The sequence below is a fragment of the Colius striatus genome, chromosome 12 (genome assembly GCF_028858725.1).
Source record: "Colius striatus isolate bColStr4 chromosome 12, bColStr4.1.hap1, whole genome shotgun sequence".
In the NCBI taxonomy this organism is placed as follows: Eukaryota; Metazoa; Chordata; class Aves; order Coliiformes; family Coliidae; genus Colius; species Colius striatus.
Genome location: NC_084770.1, coordinates 25,665,942 through 25,685,867, shown reverse-complemented (window position 1 = coordinate 25,685,867; position 19,926 = coordinate 25,665,942).

The window sequence follows — 19,926 nt, the reverse complement described above, 5'->3', positions numbered from 1 at the left end:
CCGTCTCCGGTTCGGGTCCCTGAGATTTATGGCTGCAGTGACTTTCTAATCACAGTTTCACCATCTGCCCGTTGGCCTTTACCCCCCTCCCCCCCTCACCTGTCGCTGGCCCCGAGCTGCCCGCACAGCAGCACCCTTTCCTCCCCCCTGGCCCAGCTCTCGCCCGACCTCAGCCCTTGCTCCTGCAGGTCCCTCCCGTTCCCAGGTGGGATGGGCTGATTTCCTCCACATTTCCTCAGCGCAGCTGAACCTTAGTCCTGGTGTGAGCCAGACCCAACGCATCCTCCTGGCACGCTGCTGCCTCCCATCCACAGCCATTGCCCTGCACATCCCGCAGCTCTGCTCCCAGCCTCCTTCCTCTCCAGCTCCAGGAGGGTGACAACACAAAGGAAAGTACCCCCCTGTGCCGGGGACGTTGGTAGAAGGAGGTTTCCGTGGTTGCCGTGTCAGCCTGAGCGCTGAGCTGCCCTCGCTGCAGACGCTCCACGCTCCCGCCGATGCTCTTCCCTGGTAGCTCTGAGCTGGAGCTTCCACAGCCGAGCACATGGTGGCTGCTGCCTCGGGTCCTGCCCCTGCTTTCCTTCCAGGCGGGTGGTAAAAATCAGCAGAGCTTGCTTTTCTTCCCCTTAGCGGTGAGCTGGCTGCTGCTGGCCGCTGCGGTACTGCGGGCTGAGCACCAGCCCTGGCTGCCTGCAGCCAAATCCCGCTCCCAGCACAGCCACAGCATCTGCAGCAAGGTTCTGCTCCCCTCGATAAACGGGCACCGGGGAGAAGGGAGCTGTTTCTGGAAGGCTCTCCTGCATTTTCTTTTCTCTTCCCTTTTTCCCCCAACAAAAGGCTACCTCGAGAGAGGGAAGGGAGGGTTTGTGGCCGTGTCTTTAGGAGAGGGCAGAGGCTTTGCTGGATGGAGGTGGGTGCTGCCGCCTCCCCCCGCAGCAGCAAGCCCTGCTTTGAGGGCTTGACGTGGCTGTGTGATTTCTCATGCATAGGAAGCCTGTCATTGGCCTTGGGATAAGGTCACAACCAGCAGCATCTGTGTGGCAGCAGATTTGTGAAGCCAAACAAGAAAAAATTGCTGCATTTTGAGGAGGGGAAAGGAAAAAAAGCCTTTTACTGCTGTGTTGATTTGAAACTTAAAGGCAGCTCTTGGAATTGGCTGCAGGGTTGAAAATGTTCACCTAAGTCCCAGGAAGATGAATTAATGGCCAGAGAACAAGAAGAGCTATCAGAGAGGCATTGATTACATGTATTTACCACATGGCTGTCATTTCTCCAGGGGTGAGCTGGGGGAGAGAGACGGGACGAATGTGGAGCAAGAATCAGGTGATTTGAAACTCGTTGGGTAAGAAGGAAAATTGCAGGCTGTGTTCCCTGAGAAGGCATTTTTAACTCTTGTGCAGGTGTGTTGCCTTTGCTGCTGGTCCTTGAAGGCTCCAGCAGAAGGTGTGGTGGGAAGATGCTCTGCTTGCACCGTGCTGGAGGGTGCTGCTGGAGACCTTGCTCCTGCCAGGGCTGTGGCTGAGGGTGTCCAAATGCTTCTCCAAGAGTGTTGTAGATGCCTGCACCTGGAAAAAGTGCTAAGGCTGCCCTTCTTAGTGCACAGACATGGGGCACCTTCTCCTCACCTGCTGTGGCTGTCCACCCCAGGGAAGATGGCTTACACCTTGGTGTTACAGGGTCTCTGGTGTCTGGAGAGGAAGCCTGGGCTGGGCTCGATGATCTCAGAGGTCTCTTCCAGCTGAAATGATTCCATGTAACTCCAGTGGAGGCAACACTGATGTCACCTAAAGATGGATCCCATTTGGCTTGGAACAGGTCTTTGGTGACATCTTTGGCAGCTCATTGCTTTAAAGCTTTTGCCTTTCATTTGGTGCCGATGGTTCTTTTGTCAGGTTCTGTTTCTGCTCCCAGCTCCATCGGTGAAGGCGGCAGCAGCAGCTGCCTCCAAGCTGCAGGGCCTTGGGGCAGTTCTTACCCACTGCTGCTCCTCCTCCTCCATGCCCCTGTGAGACAGGGGACCCACGTGTGCTGCTCCATGTGCAGGCATGGCCATGGTTCCTGTCCTGCTCTCCATGCCCTGGCTGTTGGAGCCCCATCCCAGCACCAGCTTCGCTGTTTCCCTCACACCCAGCGCCCATTTGCACAGAACTATCCACAAAGATCCGTCTCTGGACTCAGAATAGCTCATTTAGGGCCCATTATTGTGTGTGTGTGTGTGCATATTTATGTGGAGTCTGGGTTTTTTTGGATGTTTTCCTTTCCCAGGCATTACTTTGCATGTGTAGCCATTGAATCTCAGCTGCCCTTCTCTCTCTCAATGGCGAGTTAACTTGGGAGCATTCAGGTTGTGTAACGCATCACAATTGGGCTCTGATGAGTTTTAATCTGCTCTTTTGGCCTTCCTGTCGTTTCTTCCTCTCTCCAACAGAGCTGCAAGACACTGCTTTTCTCCTCCCAGCGGCTTCCAAAGCCCAGACTGCTCAGATGCTCCGTTGGTTTCGCAGCTTCTGCTGTGTCAGCAGCTGTGCTTTATGATTTAAGACGGCAGCAGAACTTTCCACTGAACTCTCAACCCATGGATTCAGTTTCCTGGTATCCACACAACCAGGAAGCTAAATGATGGCTGGGATAGTCCTGTGAGTAGAGGTCAGGGTGTATTTAGATTGCAGGGAGATAATGAGGGTTGGTGCAGAATGGAATCGAATGCCACGACCTCCAGGGTGAGACACAGCCAGGGCGATGCTTTGAAGCTGGAGTCTGCTTGCCTCGGGTGGGAGAGCCTCTGGCAGGAGACAGTGTCTCTATAAAGTGGGCTTGCTGGTCTATAAAAGCCAAGCCTGGCTGGCCCCTGGCTAGTGATCTGGCACAGCACTTGTTCCACTGCACAGAGGTGCTGGAAGTAGCCGTGTGGCGAGTACGGCACTGGGTGAGGAGTAGGGCTGTGGCTCAGGAAACACAAGTGTCACAACTCTGTTCAGCTCAGAGAGAGAGGGCTGCAAACACTTCTGAAGGCTTCTCCTGCTTTCATACAGTCATAGAATGGTAGGGGTTGGAAGGGCTCTACAGAGCTCCTCCAGCCCAAGCCCCTGCTCAAGCAGGTTCCCCCCGATCAGGGGGCACAGGAACATGTGCAGGCGGGTTTGGAGCTGGTGGCTGGAGCTGCCCCTTCCCCGCATTATGCTGTGGGCCAGGAGGCAAACACATGGGTTTGCTCTGTCAAGCTGGCACTGGTGCCATGGCCCTAGAGCACATCTCCTGCCTTCCTTGAGGGCTTCTCCTTCTCTCAGGCTGCCTGGCCACCCAAAATGCCAGCCCCACAGCCTGTAGCATTCCTGGCTGGAATGAGCACCCTGGGGTTGCCACAGAGATGCCTGATGGGCATCTCTAACTTGTCACAGACCTGGCAGGAAGCCAGGGCATCCTAAGCAACATCAGCAGCACTGAAATAGATCCCTTCAGCTCCAGGAGAGAAGAAAGCAGTGAGGAAAGATTTCTGTGCTCGGGAAGGAATGAGCTCACCCGTGGAGCTGGGCTGTCTGTCCCGGCCGGTTGCTGCTCCCACCTCCACCTCAGCTGTTGGAAACAGGAGAAAACATGGTTAGATTGTGCTTTGGAGAGCTGACCAAAACCCCCCACTCTGTGTTTTGTTATGCCTGCAGAGTTTCAGGAAGCAGAGTGTTGGGTGGTGTGATGTGAGTCTGCTGAGATGCATCGTGCTTTGCTTGGAGAAAGACAAAGAAATGGGGGAAAGAAGGAGGGGAAAGCAACAGCATGTTGGCTTGAGTATTGGAGCTAGAGCTCCAGGAACCCCCAGCATGCTATACTTTGGGTTACATCTTTAAATACCAGTGTCATCTGATCTACTGGTAGTGCTGGTCCCACAACAGACTTACTGAGGTTGTCAGCTTTGTCGTCATCTCTTGTCCCACAGCAGTGGCAGAGCCTGCAAGGGTAATATGACTGTCAGCTTGCAGTTCTCAAGCAGCCAAGCTGCCTGCCTGGAAGTGAGTAGTTCAACAGGTCTGTGCTTTGCTTCTTTCCCAGGGTTTATCTCAAGCAGGGAGCCATTGGTGACATGCACATGGCAGCATCTTTTGCCTTCTCCTGGCCTGCAGGCTTGGGGCTGCGTTGGGAGCTTTGGGCTCAGAGTCTCACTCTCCTAATTTGTGTCCCTGTCTGCTCTGGGGTTACTCAAGCTAAAAAAGACCCAATCCCTGTGACCACTGTGGTTTCAGCTGGGATAGAGTTGATTTTCTTCCTAGACTCCACACCCTCCCTGGGCAGCCTGGGCCAGGGCTCCCTCAGCTCAGCACCAAAGGACTTTCTCCTCCTGTGCCAGGGGAACTGTTTGTGTTCCAGCTGATGTCCATCACCCCCAGTGCTGTCACTGGGCACCACAGAAACAAGTGTCCCCTCATCCTCCTGACACCCATCCTTTAGGTACTGTGTTGATGAGGTCCCTCCTCAGCCTTTTAATGTTGTTGAGCAGCCTGGGGGCAATGTAGGTCTTGGTTGGGCAGCAGAGCCCCTCTCATCCTGTCTGGCAGGCTCAGGTGAGCTGCAGAGCAGCACCCAAAAGCAGGGCTGTGCCAATAGGCTGGTTTGGTTAAAGCAATGGGGCTCCAGTTAAGCATAATGGAAAGGAGCTGTTGCCCTGGGTTTTGCTCTGCAGGACTGTTGTCTCAATTAACTGTCCCCCCCTCCCCTTACAGTGTTTTTCAACTGTACAGAGATGAGCCAAGGACACATGGAGGTAACACGATCCAGGAGATTCTCCGAGTGCCAGGAAGCTGGAGTGCTGCTGCTGCTGCCTCTCCTCCCACGGGCTCTGCTGGGGAGGGCACAGGGGCTGAGGGCTGCAGGGACTCCCAGCCCAGCCCCAGCGCCGTGGGGACCCTCCTGCATTGCCCACAGCAGCTACTGCTCTTGGTGAGAAAACCCCCAGTTAACTGGTGACGGTGCAAACCCTCTGATTTGTGGGGGTGGAAGCACCCAAGTGATGCTTGTAGCTGCCTGCACGTGGCTCCCTGCAGCCCTCTGGCCCCTCAGCTGGGCACAGGACCTGCTTTCTGTCCCTGTATTGCTCCCTCTCCCCCTGTTCCTCCTGCATCCCTCTCCACAAGCCCAGCTCTGCTGTTTGCTGCCCCTTGGGCCCTTGTCTTAGGGGCACACAGCAGCAGATGCTTCCTGGGACCTCTGGGCAGCAGCGGGGCAAGACTGCATCACCTAGAGCAGGTGATTCCTGGGTGACAATGAGGCCCCTGAGGATTTGCCTGAGGTCCTGCAGTCCTCCTGCCACGCAGCATTGCTGGGGATGGCCGTCCCTGCAGCATCTGCCCACAGCCACCCATTGCTCAGGCTGCAGCAGGGGCAGAGTCCCGTGGCAGATGGAGATGCCAGGGCACCACGACCCTGCTAGTTTCGGGGGACTGTTCAGTGTTAACCCCTGCCACATCCCCAGCAGCGGCTCTGGCTTTGCCCCTGGCCGCCTGGTGTCCTGGCCGGCCTGGCTGGCTCACGGGAGGCCCAGGTGGCACGCTGAAAACCACGTGAGGCAAGGAGCCGGGGGCTGCCGGTGGCCACGGGCCAAGCTGCTCTGACCATCTGCTCCGCGCCGTGCCAGGCCCAGGGCTGCAGCACACAGTGTGTGGCTGCCCAGCACCAGGGGAACAGGAGCTGGAGGGCTGCAGAGAGGAGCTGGCTGTGTCCCTCCAGCTCTGCCTTCTCCAGGCTCGTCTGGCCATGGGAGTGGGCTGTGAGGGGCTGAGCCGTGCCGGGCCGGCAGCCCCGTGCCCTGGGCTCCATCCAGCCTGGCAGCTTGCAGGGCAGCAGCCAGCCAGGCAGAACGTGGCGGGCTGCTGAACGTGGGCATTTGAAGGGGATGTCGAGGGTTGCTGCCCTGAGAGTAGAGCCAAGGGCCGGGAGGGGCGTGGGGATGGTGAGGAGGACGAGGGGGAGCAGGAGCGGCCCCTGTCCTCCCACTCTGGGAGCAGCAGTGAGTGCCTCAGTCAGAAATGGGACTTGTAATCCAAAATACACACCTTGGCAAGGCAGAAGAGAGGCAGGAAAAGGGCTTTTGCTCAGCCACCGACCCCCTGACTCTGCACTTTGATTTCAGCCACCCCAGCTAATGCTCTGCCCTGTGAGGCTTTCCCTGCACTCAGCTCTGACTTTTCAGGGGGAATCGTTACCAAAGGCAGAAAGGTGGTGAAAGGGTCGAATGAAGGCTGCTTGGGCACTGTGTGCCCAGGGACAGGGTGCAGCAAGGGGTTGTGCTTCAGGACCTCAGCGTTAGGGAGCTCTCTAACTTGTGTCTTGGAGTCTCAGTCCTCTCCTTGTAAAATGGGTAAAGCCACTCCTGCATCAGCGAGACCAGAGGGCTTGGAGGTACTTCAGGACCTGCTTAATGCTGGGTTTGGTCAGACTGAGCTTCAAAGGGAGATTCATTTCAACCAGGGTTTGGAATCTTTCGCCATTTGGTTTAAAAACAAGGCTTGCTAAAACGTGTCAGCGCTGGAAAGAGCCACCTAAACATCAACCACAGCCTACCAGGATGGAGTCTAGGGCAAGAAATGGGCGACAGTGGCTCCCTGCAGTGTTCCCTACACCCATCAAGGGCTTTTATCCCCATCCCAAAAGCACAGCAAGAGTCAGAGAAAAAGAAACCTGAATCTAGTTGACTGAAAGGTCATGAGACTTAGCGTCAGGATCCGTCAGGGTCTCGTGACTTTGGTAAATGTTAATCCCGGGAGCCCTGCCTTGGGAAATTCATTGCCACCAGCTATCAGCTATGACTTGAGGCCTCAAGCTGTTTCTGAGCCGCTTCAGTGGCAGTTTGATGACAGAGTTATCAAGTTACCTGTCGGAAGGGCCTTTTATACGAGGCCCCTGGAGCAGGAGGGTTTTTTTCCCCTAAATCCTAGAACATTTCTGCTATTTGCTGACCCACAGGACTTGGGGGGTGGTTTTTTTTTAGGATTCTGGCAGCTAAAGTCACTGCTGCACCTCTAGTTTTTGTCCTCGGGGACCTTGGCACCCCTTAAAGAGGTCATCTGAGCTCCTGCCTGCGTCCTGGAGAGTGAGGGCTGGGGTCTGGGGGTGAAGCATCTCGTGAACCTGCTGTGGAGCTGAGGTTAGAGCCACGTTTCTCTTTAGCGCTTCATTTTCTGAGCCTGCCTCTTTTCTGCTGCCCTCAGCCCTGAATTTTACCCACAAGTCATCCTGAAGCTGTTGGCTGAAATGTTTCGTGCTGGGTTTATCTGCAACCCCCAAGGAGCGCGCAGGGCAGCTCTGAAAGGGTCGGGTTTATATGAGCACACAGTGCTTGTGTCCAAGGGGTATCGTCTGAGAAGAAATTCTGAGGCACTGTAAAACGTGGGAAGGTTTGCTCAGGGTAACCCATCCTTGTGCCAGGTCAGAGCACCCCTGGACACACTCAGTTTGGACTTCTCAGCTCTTTTTGTTGCTAGCGAGAAGTCACAAAGGAGGTGGAATGTTGGTGCTCAAGCTGTGCCTTGGGCTGGCAGATCCCAGCAATGCTTCCAGATGAACTCCTTCCCTGGTTCTATACATCTCATGCTGCTTAAAATGATAAAAGATGCTTTTAGGGTGGTTAAGAAGTGTCGTAACTCATCGCACTGGTGATATCAGAGCCCTTGTCTGTTTTCATTCTGACCCCATAAAGAAGTATTGACTGTGCTTTACAGCAAAGGCCCAGGAGACAGTAATTCTGCAGGATCTTGGCTGGGGGAAGCGTTTTTGTTTTTCCAGCGAAAGGCCCAAGCATATTTCTGACTCAGACTGAAGAAACTGCAGCCTTAATTCTGCCTCAGTGCTGACGAATGCTGCTGGGGGAGGAAGGAGGACAGGCTCCTCTGGTGCCAGTGGGAGCTGGCTGCCTCTCCAGCACCTTTCTGCAGTCATTGCCATTTTTTTGAGTTCTTATTTTGGTTACAGTCCTGCAGCATCCTCTGACCTGTTACCCCTTGTCCTGTCACTGAAAGACTGGTTCCATCTTCCTGACACCCACCCTTGAGGTATTTCTCAGCGTTGCTAAGGTGCCCCTGAGCTCAGGCTTCTCTTCCCCAGGCTCAACAGCCCCAGGTCCCGCAGCCTTTCCTCCTCACACACATGTTCCATCCCCTCAGCATCTTGGTGTCCCTGCACTGGCCTCTCTGCAGCAGTTCCCTGTCCCTCTGGAGCTGGGGAGCCCAGAACTGGACACAGGACTCCAGATGAGGCCTCAGCAGGGCAGAGCAGAGGGGGAGCAGAACCTCCCTCAACCTGCTGCCCACACTCCTCTTGATGCCCCCAGGCTTCCATTGACTCTTGCCCACGGGGGCATGTTGCTGCTCATGTTTATTTGCTGCCCACCAGCACTGCCAGGTCTCTCTGCAGAGCTGCTCTCCAGCAGGTCATCCCCAGCCTGTGCTGGTGCAGGGGCTTGTTCCTCCCCAGCTGCAGGACTCTGCCCTTGCCCTTGGTGAACCACAGCAGGTTCCTCTGTGCCCAACTCTCAGCCTGCCCAGATCTCACTGAATGGCAGCACAGCGTTCCTGGTCAGGGGAGAGATGGGAGGGCGCTGAGGAAGCGCCAGAGCTTTGCACAGGGAACATCTACACTGCCCTCAGGGCCAGTTTCAGCCCCACAGTGCTGTGTCATGGGCATCCTCCATGTGCCAGGGCTGGAGGGTGGCTGTTGGAGGAGGAGGAGGCTGAGCTGTCTTGGTGCTATGAGATGGATGAGACCAGGGAGGGAGGATAAGATGCTTCACATGAAGCTTCACGTTGTTTGCTTTTAGGATGGGTGGGTGCTTTCCCACCCAGAGTCCCTCAGGTGAAGAAGAAACTCACAGGCAATTCTGGTGTGTGCAGAAGGGCTGTGATTTATGGGGCCTGTGTCATCACAGGGCTGACGGCAGCACGGCCCCAGCGCTGCCTGAGGGACTGCCTTACCGAGGGCATCACTCAGAAAAGGCACCCTCAGGAACTCAGCTGCCTTCAGAAACCAATGCTGATGACTAAATGTTGCCATATATTGCTTAGATGAGGCGAATCCTCCTCCTGTGCTCAAACACAGAGGGGGCAGGTGCTCAGCTGGTGCAAACCCTCAACACCTGCCTCGGAGTAAAGGGATGCTCAGGTGCCAGGGGAGTGCTGGCATTTCCACCCACAGCTCACCAGCCTCCAGTGTAGCTGTTGCCTGGCTGTGCTCAGTGCTGCCAGGCCCTTCCTGCCTAATTAAGTGCCCTGCTTTTAAGGAAATGAAGCCTCACAGAAGTATGCCCCCAGTAACACCGTGCCCATGCCACCAATTAATGCTGCAGGAAGTAATACTCTATTGCACATGCTGAATGGGGCTGGGTTTTCTTTCACTCCTAAATTAATTTGTCACCATACAATAAGGCTGCTGCCCTGCAAGTTGCTGAATTAACATTCAGACATCATCCCAAGTGCTTGCAGGGGGAAAAAACCAGAAGGGGTGGAGGTCTTGATTCTGTTCCCCTCTTGTTTTATGTCTGGGAGCAAAGAGCCGGGTAAGCTGTACCAGCAAAAGGCTCACAGGGGCTGTCCCAGTGCTCCCAGTCTACACCAGCACACCTCCCATCCCAGGGGACAATGCCTACTGAAGCCCTGTGGGTGCTGAGCCTCCCGGGACGGTCGTTACCTCCTTGCCCAGGCGATGCAGAAGCTTCTGATGTTTCCCATATGGAGGTGAGGATGTGAGCAAGGCCTCTGGGCTGCTGGGACTTGGTGAAGCAGGTCACAGCTTTGCTTTCCTTAAGTGGGGTGAGTTATGGGAAAAGGAAGACGGGAGGTGAAGCAGGTGCTCCGGCTGGGGCTGATCTTTGTACCCAGGAGCTGGAGTCCCGGCTGCGGTGCCCTTTGCGTGAGCTCACAAAGGAGGAGCTCCCTTCACCTGGATGGGTTTGCTGCAGATGCACAGGCTGAAACGTGGGCTGGGGTGGTTTTTTTTGCCTGAAAGCATGTGTGGGAATTCATCAGGAAGTGCAGATATGTGCAGGGAACACAGAGCACACAGAAGCATGGGGTAAACAAGCTGGGACAAGTTACCTGCCCATTCCCCTCTGCTGCTGGGAGGGCTGGGGAGTGGAGAGCATACGGGAAGCAGGTTTGCTGGGTGGTGGCACCTGCAGTAGTGCAGGGAGGAGCTGTTTACTGAGGCAGGAGCTGTTTACTGAGGCAGGCTGTGGCTGCCTTTCAAAGCCCTCTCGGGGCTGTCACCGGAGTGCTCCACGCAAACACCCCAGAACTGCTGCTCTGGGAACACTGATAGGGCTGGCAAACAAACTCATCTCACTTCACTCAGGCAACTGAACCCCGAGGCAGCAACAGCACCTTAGCAGGGCTGGCATGCACGGTGTAGCCCACCCCCGTGTTCAGCTCTGAAATCACCAGGCTATCATCGAGGTTTTGATTGATTTATGTCTTATTTAGGACCTTTCTAAGAGTACCATTAGGACAAAGCAGCACCTTGAGATGTTTCCCACTGTCCCTGGGATGCAGCGAGGCTCTGATCCGTGCCAGGGGGTGCTCAGGGTGTGAGCAGCTGAGGGGATGCTCCCATCGTTCTTGTAGGACCCTCAGAAACAGTCTCCAGGCCACCAGCCAGGGAAGCATCTCATGCCAGGGAACAAATGAGGCCAAAACCAGAAACTGGGTGTTCAGCTAATGAGCAGGAGGAGAGAGCTGCCTGGCCACAGCAGCACTTTGGCGGGGGCTGTGGGGGAAGGTGGGCTGCATCCCAGCACATTGGGCACATCAGCACCTGCTGCTGAGCCAAATGCAGCAGAGCTTGGCTGGGGAAAGGTGAGATTAAGCCTGTTTCTGACCCAACAAACCATCTCTTGAGAGGAAAGGCGGCCACTGGTACAATGTCTGTTAAAAACCAGCGCTGTGCAGCAGCTTCTTAAGGCAGAAGTGCGTAGTGCTTCCCCCTTGCTCGCCCCAGTCTTTATGCTCTGTCCTGCCATGGCATAAAGAAGTGAGTTTAAAAGAGGTTTTCTTTAACTATTGACAGGCTGTGACCCTGAGAGGACACCCCTCAGGCACTCGTGCTCTCGGAGGGCTGTTGGCTGGCTGGAAGGAGCACACTCAGCGACATGGAGGTGATCCACCAGCTGCAACTCCACCTGCCCTAACAGGTAATGGCAAATGGATTTGATAATGTGGAAAAGCTGGGTGTTATTGGGAGCTTGGATCAGTCTCCAACCTGATTAATTCGCTGCTGACAGTTGCAAGAATGAACCAAGTGCAGCTCTGCATCAGTCTGGGTGATTTGCCATAAAGCACAAACCATTATCCATCAAAAACTGTTGGAACAGAGGCTCAGGCCCATGGGGGGCTTTGTGTGCTGGGGTGCTGACCTTGGGAGCCCTGCACTGGCCTCTCTCCAGCAGTTCCCTGTCCCTCTTGAGCTGGGGAGCCCAGAACTGGACACAGCCCTCCAGATGAGGCCTCAGCAGGGCAGAGCAGAGGGGGAGCAGAACCTCCCTGCTGTCCTGAATACAGAGCTGTAGGTTTCAGTCCCTCTGGGTACTGAAAGCACCCACATCCCAAATACCACCCTCAGCATGTGGCTTTCAGCAGATACAGCTGGATGAGCTGAGCTCTGACTTTGTGGCTGCAAGTGAGCTCAGTGGTAATCCGTCAGGCACATTTCTGGGGAATCATTTCCCACTGATCACACATGAGGTTTGAATTTGGCCTAGAGACTTGAAAAATGCTCCCAAATGCTGGGTTGTTGGGTTTGGGGTTGTGTTGGGGGTGGTTTTTTTGCACTTGGTAAGAGGAAAGCATCCAGAAGTTAAACTGGCCTTGGCTTGTGTTAAGAGGAGTTATCTGTGCTGGCTATAAATCGACCTGGGATGGCTTAATTGCTCATTCGCAGTAAATAAAGCTATAAGTGAGATGTCTGCTTTAGAAGGGATCTCCCAGGCTGTGCAGGATGATAGCTAGCCAGAGAAATCCATTCCAAGGCTCTTTGGGATCGATAAGCAGTTAAGAGAGCTGCAGGAAGATGACATTGCCTGTCTGCACAGACACCAGAGAGGTGCCGCGCTGTTAAAAGCACCAAGGGCAATGCTTGGGCTCAGGCCCATCAGGCTTAAAACACGGTCATTTCCAGATGAGCTTCCACTCAGTGTCCAAATACAGAGAGGTGGGAGCAGCCTGAGCACTGGGTAAATGGCTGGAGACCCCTCAGCTTCAGGAGCAGTGCACCCACCTTCCCCTTGGTGTCTGAAGCTGTGGTGATGGGCTCAGCCGCCGCGTTTGCTCCCATGAGCCAGGGCTGTGTGGCTCGGTGGGCACCCACATGTGTTGCAGCTCATGCCAATAGCCAGCCCCAGGGCTGCCAGCTGAGCCCACCCACTGGCACAGTGAAGGGAGAAGTTGAGGGGCTTAGAGCTGCCTTTTCTCCTGAGAGGGCCTGTGGGAGAGCAGCAGCTCCGGGTGAGCGCCTGGGGAGGGCTTTTCCACTCACAAACGCTGCTGGTGGGGTGGTTCGTGCTCTTGGTGCTTTGTTAGGAGGGCTGTGCTGTTTCTCCTGTCCCTTGGGGCAGCTGGAGCCTGCCATCAACCCTGTGAAACAGAAATGGCAATGGGCAGCTGATCCCTAACAGTGTGCTTTGCAGTGCTGTTCTGCACAAGTCAGATCAATTGCCACGTCACTTCCAGCTCCTGCCCGGCTGCTCTTTCAAAAGGGAAATATTGCAGCTTGCCTTCCAGCCCCGCTGCTCCTCACCTGGCCCACGTTTCACTTTGCATTCCCCCATGCCATGGCAGAGCCAGTGGGACTGCAACAGGAGCTGGGCAACCCCTCTGGCCCCAAATCCAAAGGAGATTTAGAACAGACCAGGAAAAAAACCAGCCTGTGAAGCAATTGCTGCTGTGATTCTGCTTGGTGACGGGTTTCACCTGGCACCCCTCCTCTCGGGCACACCACCTTCCTCCCCACAGGTACTGCTGGGTGCTGGAGTCCAGGGGTGATGTCAGGCACCAGCCAACCTCAGGAGGAGTGAGGAAACCCTTCTGTCCTCTGAAGTAGGGCCTTTGAGAGAGAGGGAAGTTCACCCTCTTGGTTTCAGAGTGGATGCGCTGGTGCCATGGTTTGCCAGCAAATGCTTGGGAGGGTTTGGAGTCAGGTTGTGCTGTGGGAAATGATGATTTCCACATTGAAAGTGTGAGAAAATGGGCTGGCTTCTTCCTTCAGAGGGATGGACAGATGTGAGGCTCCCTGCTGCAGTTATTTCCAAGGACTGGTTTGCTCAGCTTTCCCCAGTTAGCCATCCCTGAGCCAATCTGCTGAAGTGGCAGTGAGTTTACCCTGGTGCAGAAGCACAGACCTGTAAAAGAAGGGCTGGCTGAAGCCTCCAGCGTGCCAAGGCACCACCAGCTCCCACCCTGATTATTTCCAGCAGACAGCTGCCTGATCTGGCCCAGAACTGCTGAGTGGGGTGATTTTTGGGAGAAGGTGAGGTACACCCCTGTGAGGTGCTTGGAGATCTGGGCTGTTCAAGCTGGAGAAGCTGAAGGGTAGAGTTTGAAATACAAATCGGAAGGGCGCTGGAGGAGTGCAGCTGGGGTTTGGCCCTTTGGCTGCAGCAGTGGAAATAGTTTAGGCTTTGTTTTGCTGCAAATAGAGAGGCTTTGGTGGATGCACTGCTGGGAAGAGGAGCAGGATCAGTATTCAGCCATTCCTACTTGGTTTTGCCTTAAAGCTTAGATAGATACAGATCTAAAGCCTCTGGGCAGCTGCTGGCCAGAGGGCACAAGTGGAGTTTGTGTTCTGGGGTACCAGCAGGCTCTGTGAGTGGGACTGTGCCCAACCTGGCTGTCTCCACTTCCCTGAGGAGGAAGGGAGACATAGACTCATAGAATTCTCTATGCCCACACTCTTCTTGATGCCCTCAGGCTGCCACTGGCTCTTGCCCACGAGGGCACGTTGCTGCTCATGTTTATTTGCAGCCCACCAGCACTGCCAGGTCTCTCTCTGCAGAGCTGCTCTCCAGCAGGTCACCCCCAGCCTGTGCTGGTGCATGGGGTTGTTCCTGCCTAGCTGCAGGACTCTGCCCTTGCCCTTGGTGACCCTCAGGAGGTTCCTCTATATCCAGCTATCAACCTGCCCAGATCTCACTGGAGGCAGCACAGCCTCTGGGGAATCAGCCAGTCCTCTCAGTTTGGTGTCATCAGGGAACTTCCTGAGGGTCACTCTGTCCCCTCATCCAGGGGGTTGATGAAGTTGCTGATTCCCTCCTCTGACCTGCCTGAGATCACCCACCAAGTTGTGGGGTGGGGAGGGGTGCACAGATGTGGATGTGCTTCGTTTCCTCAGCGAGGGGCAGCCACAAACCCCGTTGTCCCGTGCAGCCCAGTGCACCCTTTGCCCATCAGGGCTGTTTTCTCCCTTGTGATATCCATTAAGATGAAACCTCAACTGTCCAAATGATCCTGCCTTTACCTCTGTGGCCTTATTTAGACCTGCAGGCTGCCTGGCACCCTCCCTGCCTGCCTGTCCGTGCTGCCAGCTGGGTGCCAGCCGTGTCTTGCCGTGTGGCACATGCACAGGTGGCCTTTGCAGAGGCATCCGTGGGGACGGCAGCTCCAGCCCAGGGCTGGCACCAGCCATCCCGTGAGAGCATGGAGCTGCCACCCCCTGGAACACAGCCCCCCACATCACCTCCCTCCTGCCAAAGCCCCTTCTTCGCCCTCGCTGCCCTGCTGTGCCTCAGGTGTTGCACAGACACGGGGGAGCTGTGCCTGGAGCTCAGGGATCGCTCTCCAAGCCCAAGATGTTCTCGGTGTTTGTTTTCCCGTCAGGCTCCATGTGCTGACAGCGAAGGCCCCGTGGCTCTGGGCAGCCAGCTCCTGCACTACATATTTTTGTTCATCTGTCCCTCTCTGCCAAATGCTGAAGTCAGACAACTGGCCCTGGCTGCTGCCAGCTCTGGTTGCTCACACTGGGATTAACACGTAAGCTGGTTCAGCCCCGCTGCAGAGGCCGAGCGTGGCCTTCTCTTTCACCCCGCTGCCTGCAGCTGCCTCTGTAAAAGATGCCTGTTGTGACTTTGCTTTTGACTCTCTGCAAAAGGCAGTTCTAATAAAGAGGGTTTTCCCTGTTGTTTTTGCAGGGGTCTCTTCACTCTGTGTGCACGTGAGAGAGCAAGAACTTCTCTTGGTCCTCCATGTCCCAGCTGGCCCCGTGCTCAGTCTCTGGCCTGGACACCACTTTAGGTGGGCTTAAGAGGAAGTGTCAGACCTGGGGAAACCAAAGAGCAATCTCCAAAGTGCTGGAAGACCCAAAGAATCAAATCCTCCCTAAGATGGTGAATGCAGCTGGACTTCTCAGTTACATGGAAAGCTGTTCGGGTCCCTCTGCCCAGGACTCCACAAGCAACTCAAGCTGAAAATGAAAAGCATCTGGTAACTTTTAAGAACTGCTAGGTACATGTTGAGCCTCTCAGTTTGCTTAGAGCAGTTCTGGCTAGGTTAGCTGGAGGGATGGGGTTGCATTTTGCTCTTTAATCCACAGAGGAGAGGGTAGAGCCTGAGGCACTGTGTTGGTGCAGGGCAGCAGTGCCTTGTACCTTCAGGGTCAGCTCTGCTCAGCCTACCCGAGTAGCTCAGTCTTTGTTACTGCTTCCAAAAGCCTCCCTGGTGTCCCTGTCTCTGGGCTGAACTGACTTCCAGCAGCTGGGGGATGGATGCTGGCTGGATGTGCATCTCAGCACTGAGCAGTTCCAGCACAGCACATCTCACCTTCTCCCTCTCTCCCTCCCTCCCTCTCATCCCTCTTGACACCTTCTTTTAGCCTGAGCACTTGCCTCCTGGTTGAATTTCTTTATGAAGACAAACTTCAGCAAAAGACCCTGAAATGGGAGCTGGGGAGATGATGGCAGCAGACAGTAAAACCAATATAGAGATCCTGGGCCACCTCATCAAACAGCAGGAGCTGGCGTAGGGGTATTGATTTCAGCAGAGCTGTGCCAGTTTACACAAGTTAGGGCTTTGACCTAAGTAATTCACCATAATAAAGATATCCAGGTGCTGGAAAACTTCCAGGGGAACTGTCTGCTTCCACCAGGTTGGTTATTGATACATATGCACATTGGTGCATCTCTGCAGTCCCACGGCCTGGGGCTCAACAGGCCTGTTGCCCAGCGAGGCTGTGGGCAGGTTTCAGTGCTGGGTGCTTACCTGCACAACCTGCCAGGGCCAGGTGCTGCCCTTGGCAGCAGCAAAGGCTGTTCCTGTTCTCCAGTGGACAGGGAAGCTTGATCTTTGCTCCTCCTGTCACTGGGTAGCAGTGGTGGGAGGTGGGATGCAGGGTTTGTGTGAGCCCAGGGGCATTGGTGCGGTGGGACCACAGACCATGCCGCTGAGGGAATGTGCAGACGCAGTCCTGCCCGGGCACTCGTGTTTGGAACAGCCAGGGCAGTGCTGCTGGTGAGGAGGGGGCTCATCTCGGGGTCCCCAGGCTGTGACCCTGCCTGCTGTGCCATTGTGGGGAGCTGTGCTGGTCAGAGCCTGGCTGCAGCTCTCTGGGGGGATCCCAGTGCTTGAGCGTGGCACCACGCAGACACACTGGTCACGCTGGTCCCGCTTGGGGTGAGTGTGGGTGCTGTGCCCTTCAGTCCCTGCCCGCCTGCCCTGCCCAGGAGCTGCTCTCACAGCACAGCTGCAGGGTGTGCAGGAGCTGGGCTCCCAGGGCTGTCCCCTGGAGCCTTTTGGAGTCTGGTTGCCAACAAAACAAAGCCAGCTCTACGGTTTTACGTTTCCTGTGCTTCAGACAGGTCCCTGTGAGGGTGCTCAGAGGCCACTTGAGCAGGTAGGATTTGCTGCCATAAACCATTACACCTAATTTGATCCGGCTCCCTGCTCCTTTTGACGTAAAGCCCCCTCCCCTCCCCTCCGAGCAAAGCGCCCGCTCGCGGCTCGTTCCTTTCGATGGGACTTCAGCATGTGCTCAAGTACTTTGCTGATTTGGGGCCCGAGTCATTAGCTTCAGAGTTGATTACTCAAGTGGGTTTGAGGTGAGGGAATGGGAGCGCTGACATCCAGCGAGACGAGTTGAGCCAACGCTCGGGCTTGGAACTGTAACGGCCTCACAGATGCGGTCCCACGGCGGCCGGTGCCGTCGGTGCTCACCCACCTCCAGCTCCACACGGTGCCCAGCTGCCCTCCTGGCTCCAGGGAGCATCTGCTGCCAGTGCCTGGTGTGGGCAGCAGCCTTCCCCTGCTCCATTGAGCAGTTTAATGGTGGTTGGCAGCTCCGGTGGCCTCACCCAGCCCAGAGCAGAGAGACTGATTGTGTGTGCTGGAAGAGCTGATTAGCTTCTCAGCTCATCAGCAATGCAAACAAGCTGGCACTGTAAATACACATAGAAGTTAAGGCAAGCAGCTCAGCCTGGGCTGAGAGCACACACCCTCTCAGGCCCTCAGCACTTACCCAAATTGGTACGTTCCACTCCTTGCGTCGTTGTGTTTGAGTGCAGCGTCTCATACCAAGATCAGGGGCTCACGGCTCAGCTTGTCTGCTGTGCTGTGCTTCCCCACTCAGGGATTTGGGCTTTTTTTAAGAGAGAATGAAGTAGATGATTTTATACATACAGTGATGAAATGGGAGGTTTGGTTAGAGCTGGTGTGTGCCAGCCCTGAGGTGCTGCCTGGCCCCAAGGCAGCAGCAGTGTGCCCATTCCCGTGCTCTGGCACACGTTGGCCTGGCTCACTGCTGGTGAGGGGCAGCAAAGGGATATGTGTATTGGAGTAGTGATTGATGGATGGCATGTTGGGGCTTTGCTGAGGGCTTTAGGGCAGCTCTCAGCAGACTTGACTCTGCAGAGAAGACCACATGTGCCAAAAGGCTCAGCTCTCCTTGAGAAGGCAGAGGCAGCGCTGAGGGCTGAGGCAGGACGGCCTTTGGGCAGCCTCTGGCCATACCCTTGTGTGGGAGGAATAACCAGAGAATCATGGACTCATTTTGGCTGGAAAAGCCCTTGAAGCTGCTGGAGTCTCAGCTCTCCTCTCACCCTGCCCAGCCCAGCACTGACCCACAGCCCTCAGCACCTCAGCCCCACGGCTCTGGGATCCCTCCAGGGCTGGGCACTCTCCCAGCTCCCTGGGCAGCCTGGCACAGGGGCTGACACCCCTCTCAGGGAGACAGTTCTGCCTCAGCTCCAACCTCAGCCTCCCCTGGGGCAACTGGAGGCTCTTTCCATATGTCCTGTCCTTCATTCTTGGGGAGCAGAGCCTGACCCCCAGCTCCCTGCAGCCTCCTGGCAGGTTAAAACCCACAGAATTTCAGTCTGGTTTTAAGTGTGAGTGATGTTAACCTCTGCCTGGACTTTCCTCCCCCAGTGTTTACCTCTCTGAGGGAGATGTTTCCAACAACAGTGGGTTGTGCTGGGGGTTTCTAACAGGGCTGGATGTGGTCTCTGCCTTGCTCTCCCTCCACACCAGGCAACCTACAGTTTCTTTGGTGTCTTTCATTTACTGGAAGTCTTTGTATTTACCAGGAGCACTGAGATTTATGCAAGCCAATGTCAGATTCCAGGTAATAAATTTACCAAGGGTGGGTTTTTCTACATTACCATCTACTCCTAACCTCTGTAAATTCAGTAATGATTTAGCTGTAAAGGGTTTGCTGGAGTGTCCTTCAGGCACAGAATGAGAAAATGACGTTGGAGGCTGGCAAAGTGAAATGTGGATTTGTTCCCTGTTCCCAGCAAAGGGGCTGCTTTGTGGGCAAACAGGCACGAGACCCTGGGCAAAGCAGCCTTTGGCCAGGAAGCCTTTCCTATGAAGGAGGAAGGTCCTGCAGGGAGGGAGGGTGGTGCAGGGGGGTATGTGTCTGGCTCCTGCAAATGTTTGGGGTCACCTGTGGTATGGAGGGAGAGCCCTGTGCCCAGACCCCAGGGTCCCTCTGTGCATCGCATTTCTTTCCTGGCTGGTGGGGTTGTGTTTTGTGTGGGTTTGTTTTCCCCGGCAGCGGCTGCCAAGGCAGAGCCCCAGCGCTGCCGGTTGCTGACCTCCAGAGGTTGGTGGGAGAAAACCTCAGGCAGCTCTGTGGCCTGAGGGAACTCGGGGTGCTGGCCTGGAACAGGGTGGCTGGAGTCTGCCTAAGGGAGTGGAGGCAGCTGGTCTGGGTGAAGGCTCAAGCAGTTCTCCTGTCTCGGGTGCAAACCAAGGGGGCTCAGCTAAACTGTACCTGCAAGGAGCCCTTCTCCATGCTGAGGGGCTACACAGCTCCCCACCCACTGCTGGACCTGTCAGCTGCTGCCTGGGCTGGAGGATGCTGCAGCTCCAGGGCTGTGCTCAGTGCTGGGCCCCTCACTCACTGCCACAGGGACACTGAGGGGCTGCAGCGTGGCCAGAGCTGGGCACAGAGCTGGGGAAGGGGCTGGAGCACAGGGGGCTGGGGAGGGGCTGAGGGAATGGGGGTGTGGAGCCTGGAGAAGAGGAGGCTGAGGGGAGACAGGAGCACTCCCTGACCCCCAGCTCACTGCAGCCTCCTGCCAGGGAGTTGCAGGCTCTGCTCCCCAGTATTGAATGACAGGACCAGAGGAAAGGGGCTCCAGTTGGCCAAGGGGAGGTTGAGGTTGGAGCTGAGGCAGAACTGTTTCCCTGAGAGGGGTGTGAGCCCCTGTGCCAGGCTGCCCAGGGAGCTGGGGGAGTGCCCAGCCCTGGAGGGATCCCAAAGCCATGGAGCTGAGGTGCTGAGGGCTGTGGGTCAGTGCTGGGCTGGGCAGGGTGAGGGCAGGGCTGGGACTGCAGCAGCTTCAGGGGCTTTTCACACCAAACTGATTCTACGATTCTGTTCCATGTCAGGGTAGGCTGAGGCTGTAGTGGTGGGGACAGACCTTCCCAGTGCCCCGTGCTCAGGGGCAGAGCTTTCCTTGAGACCTGT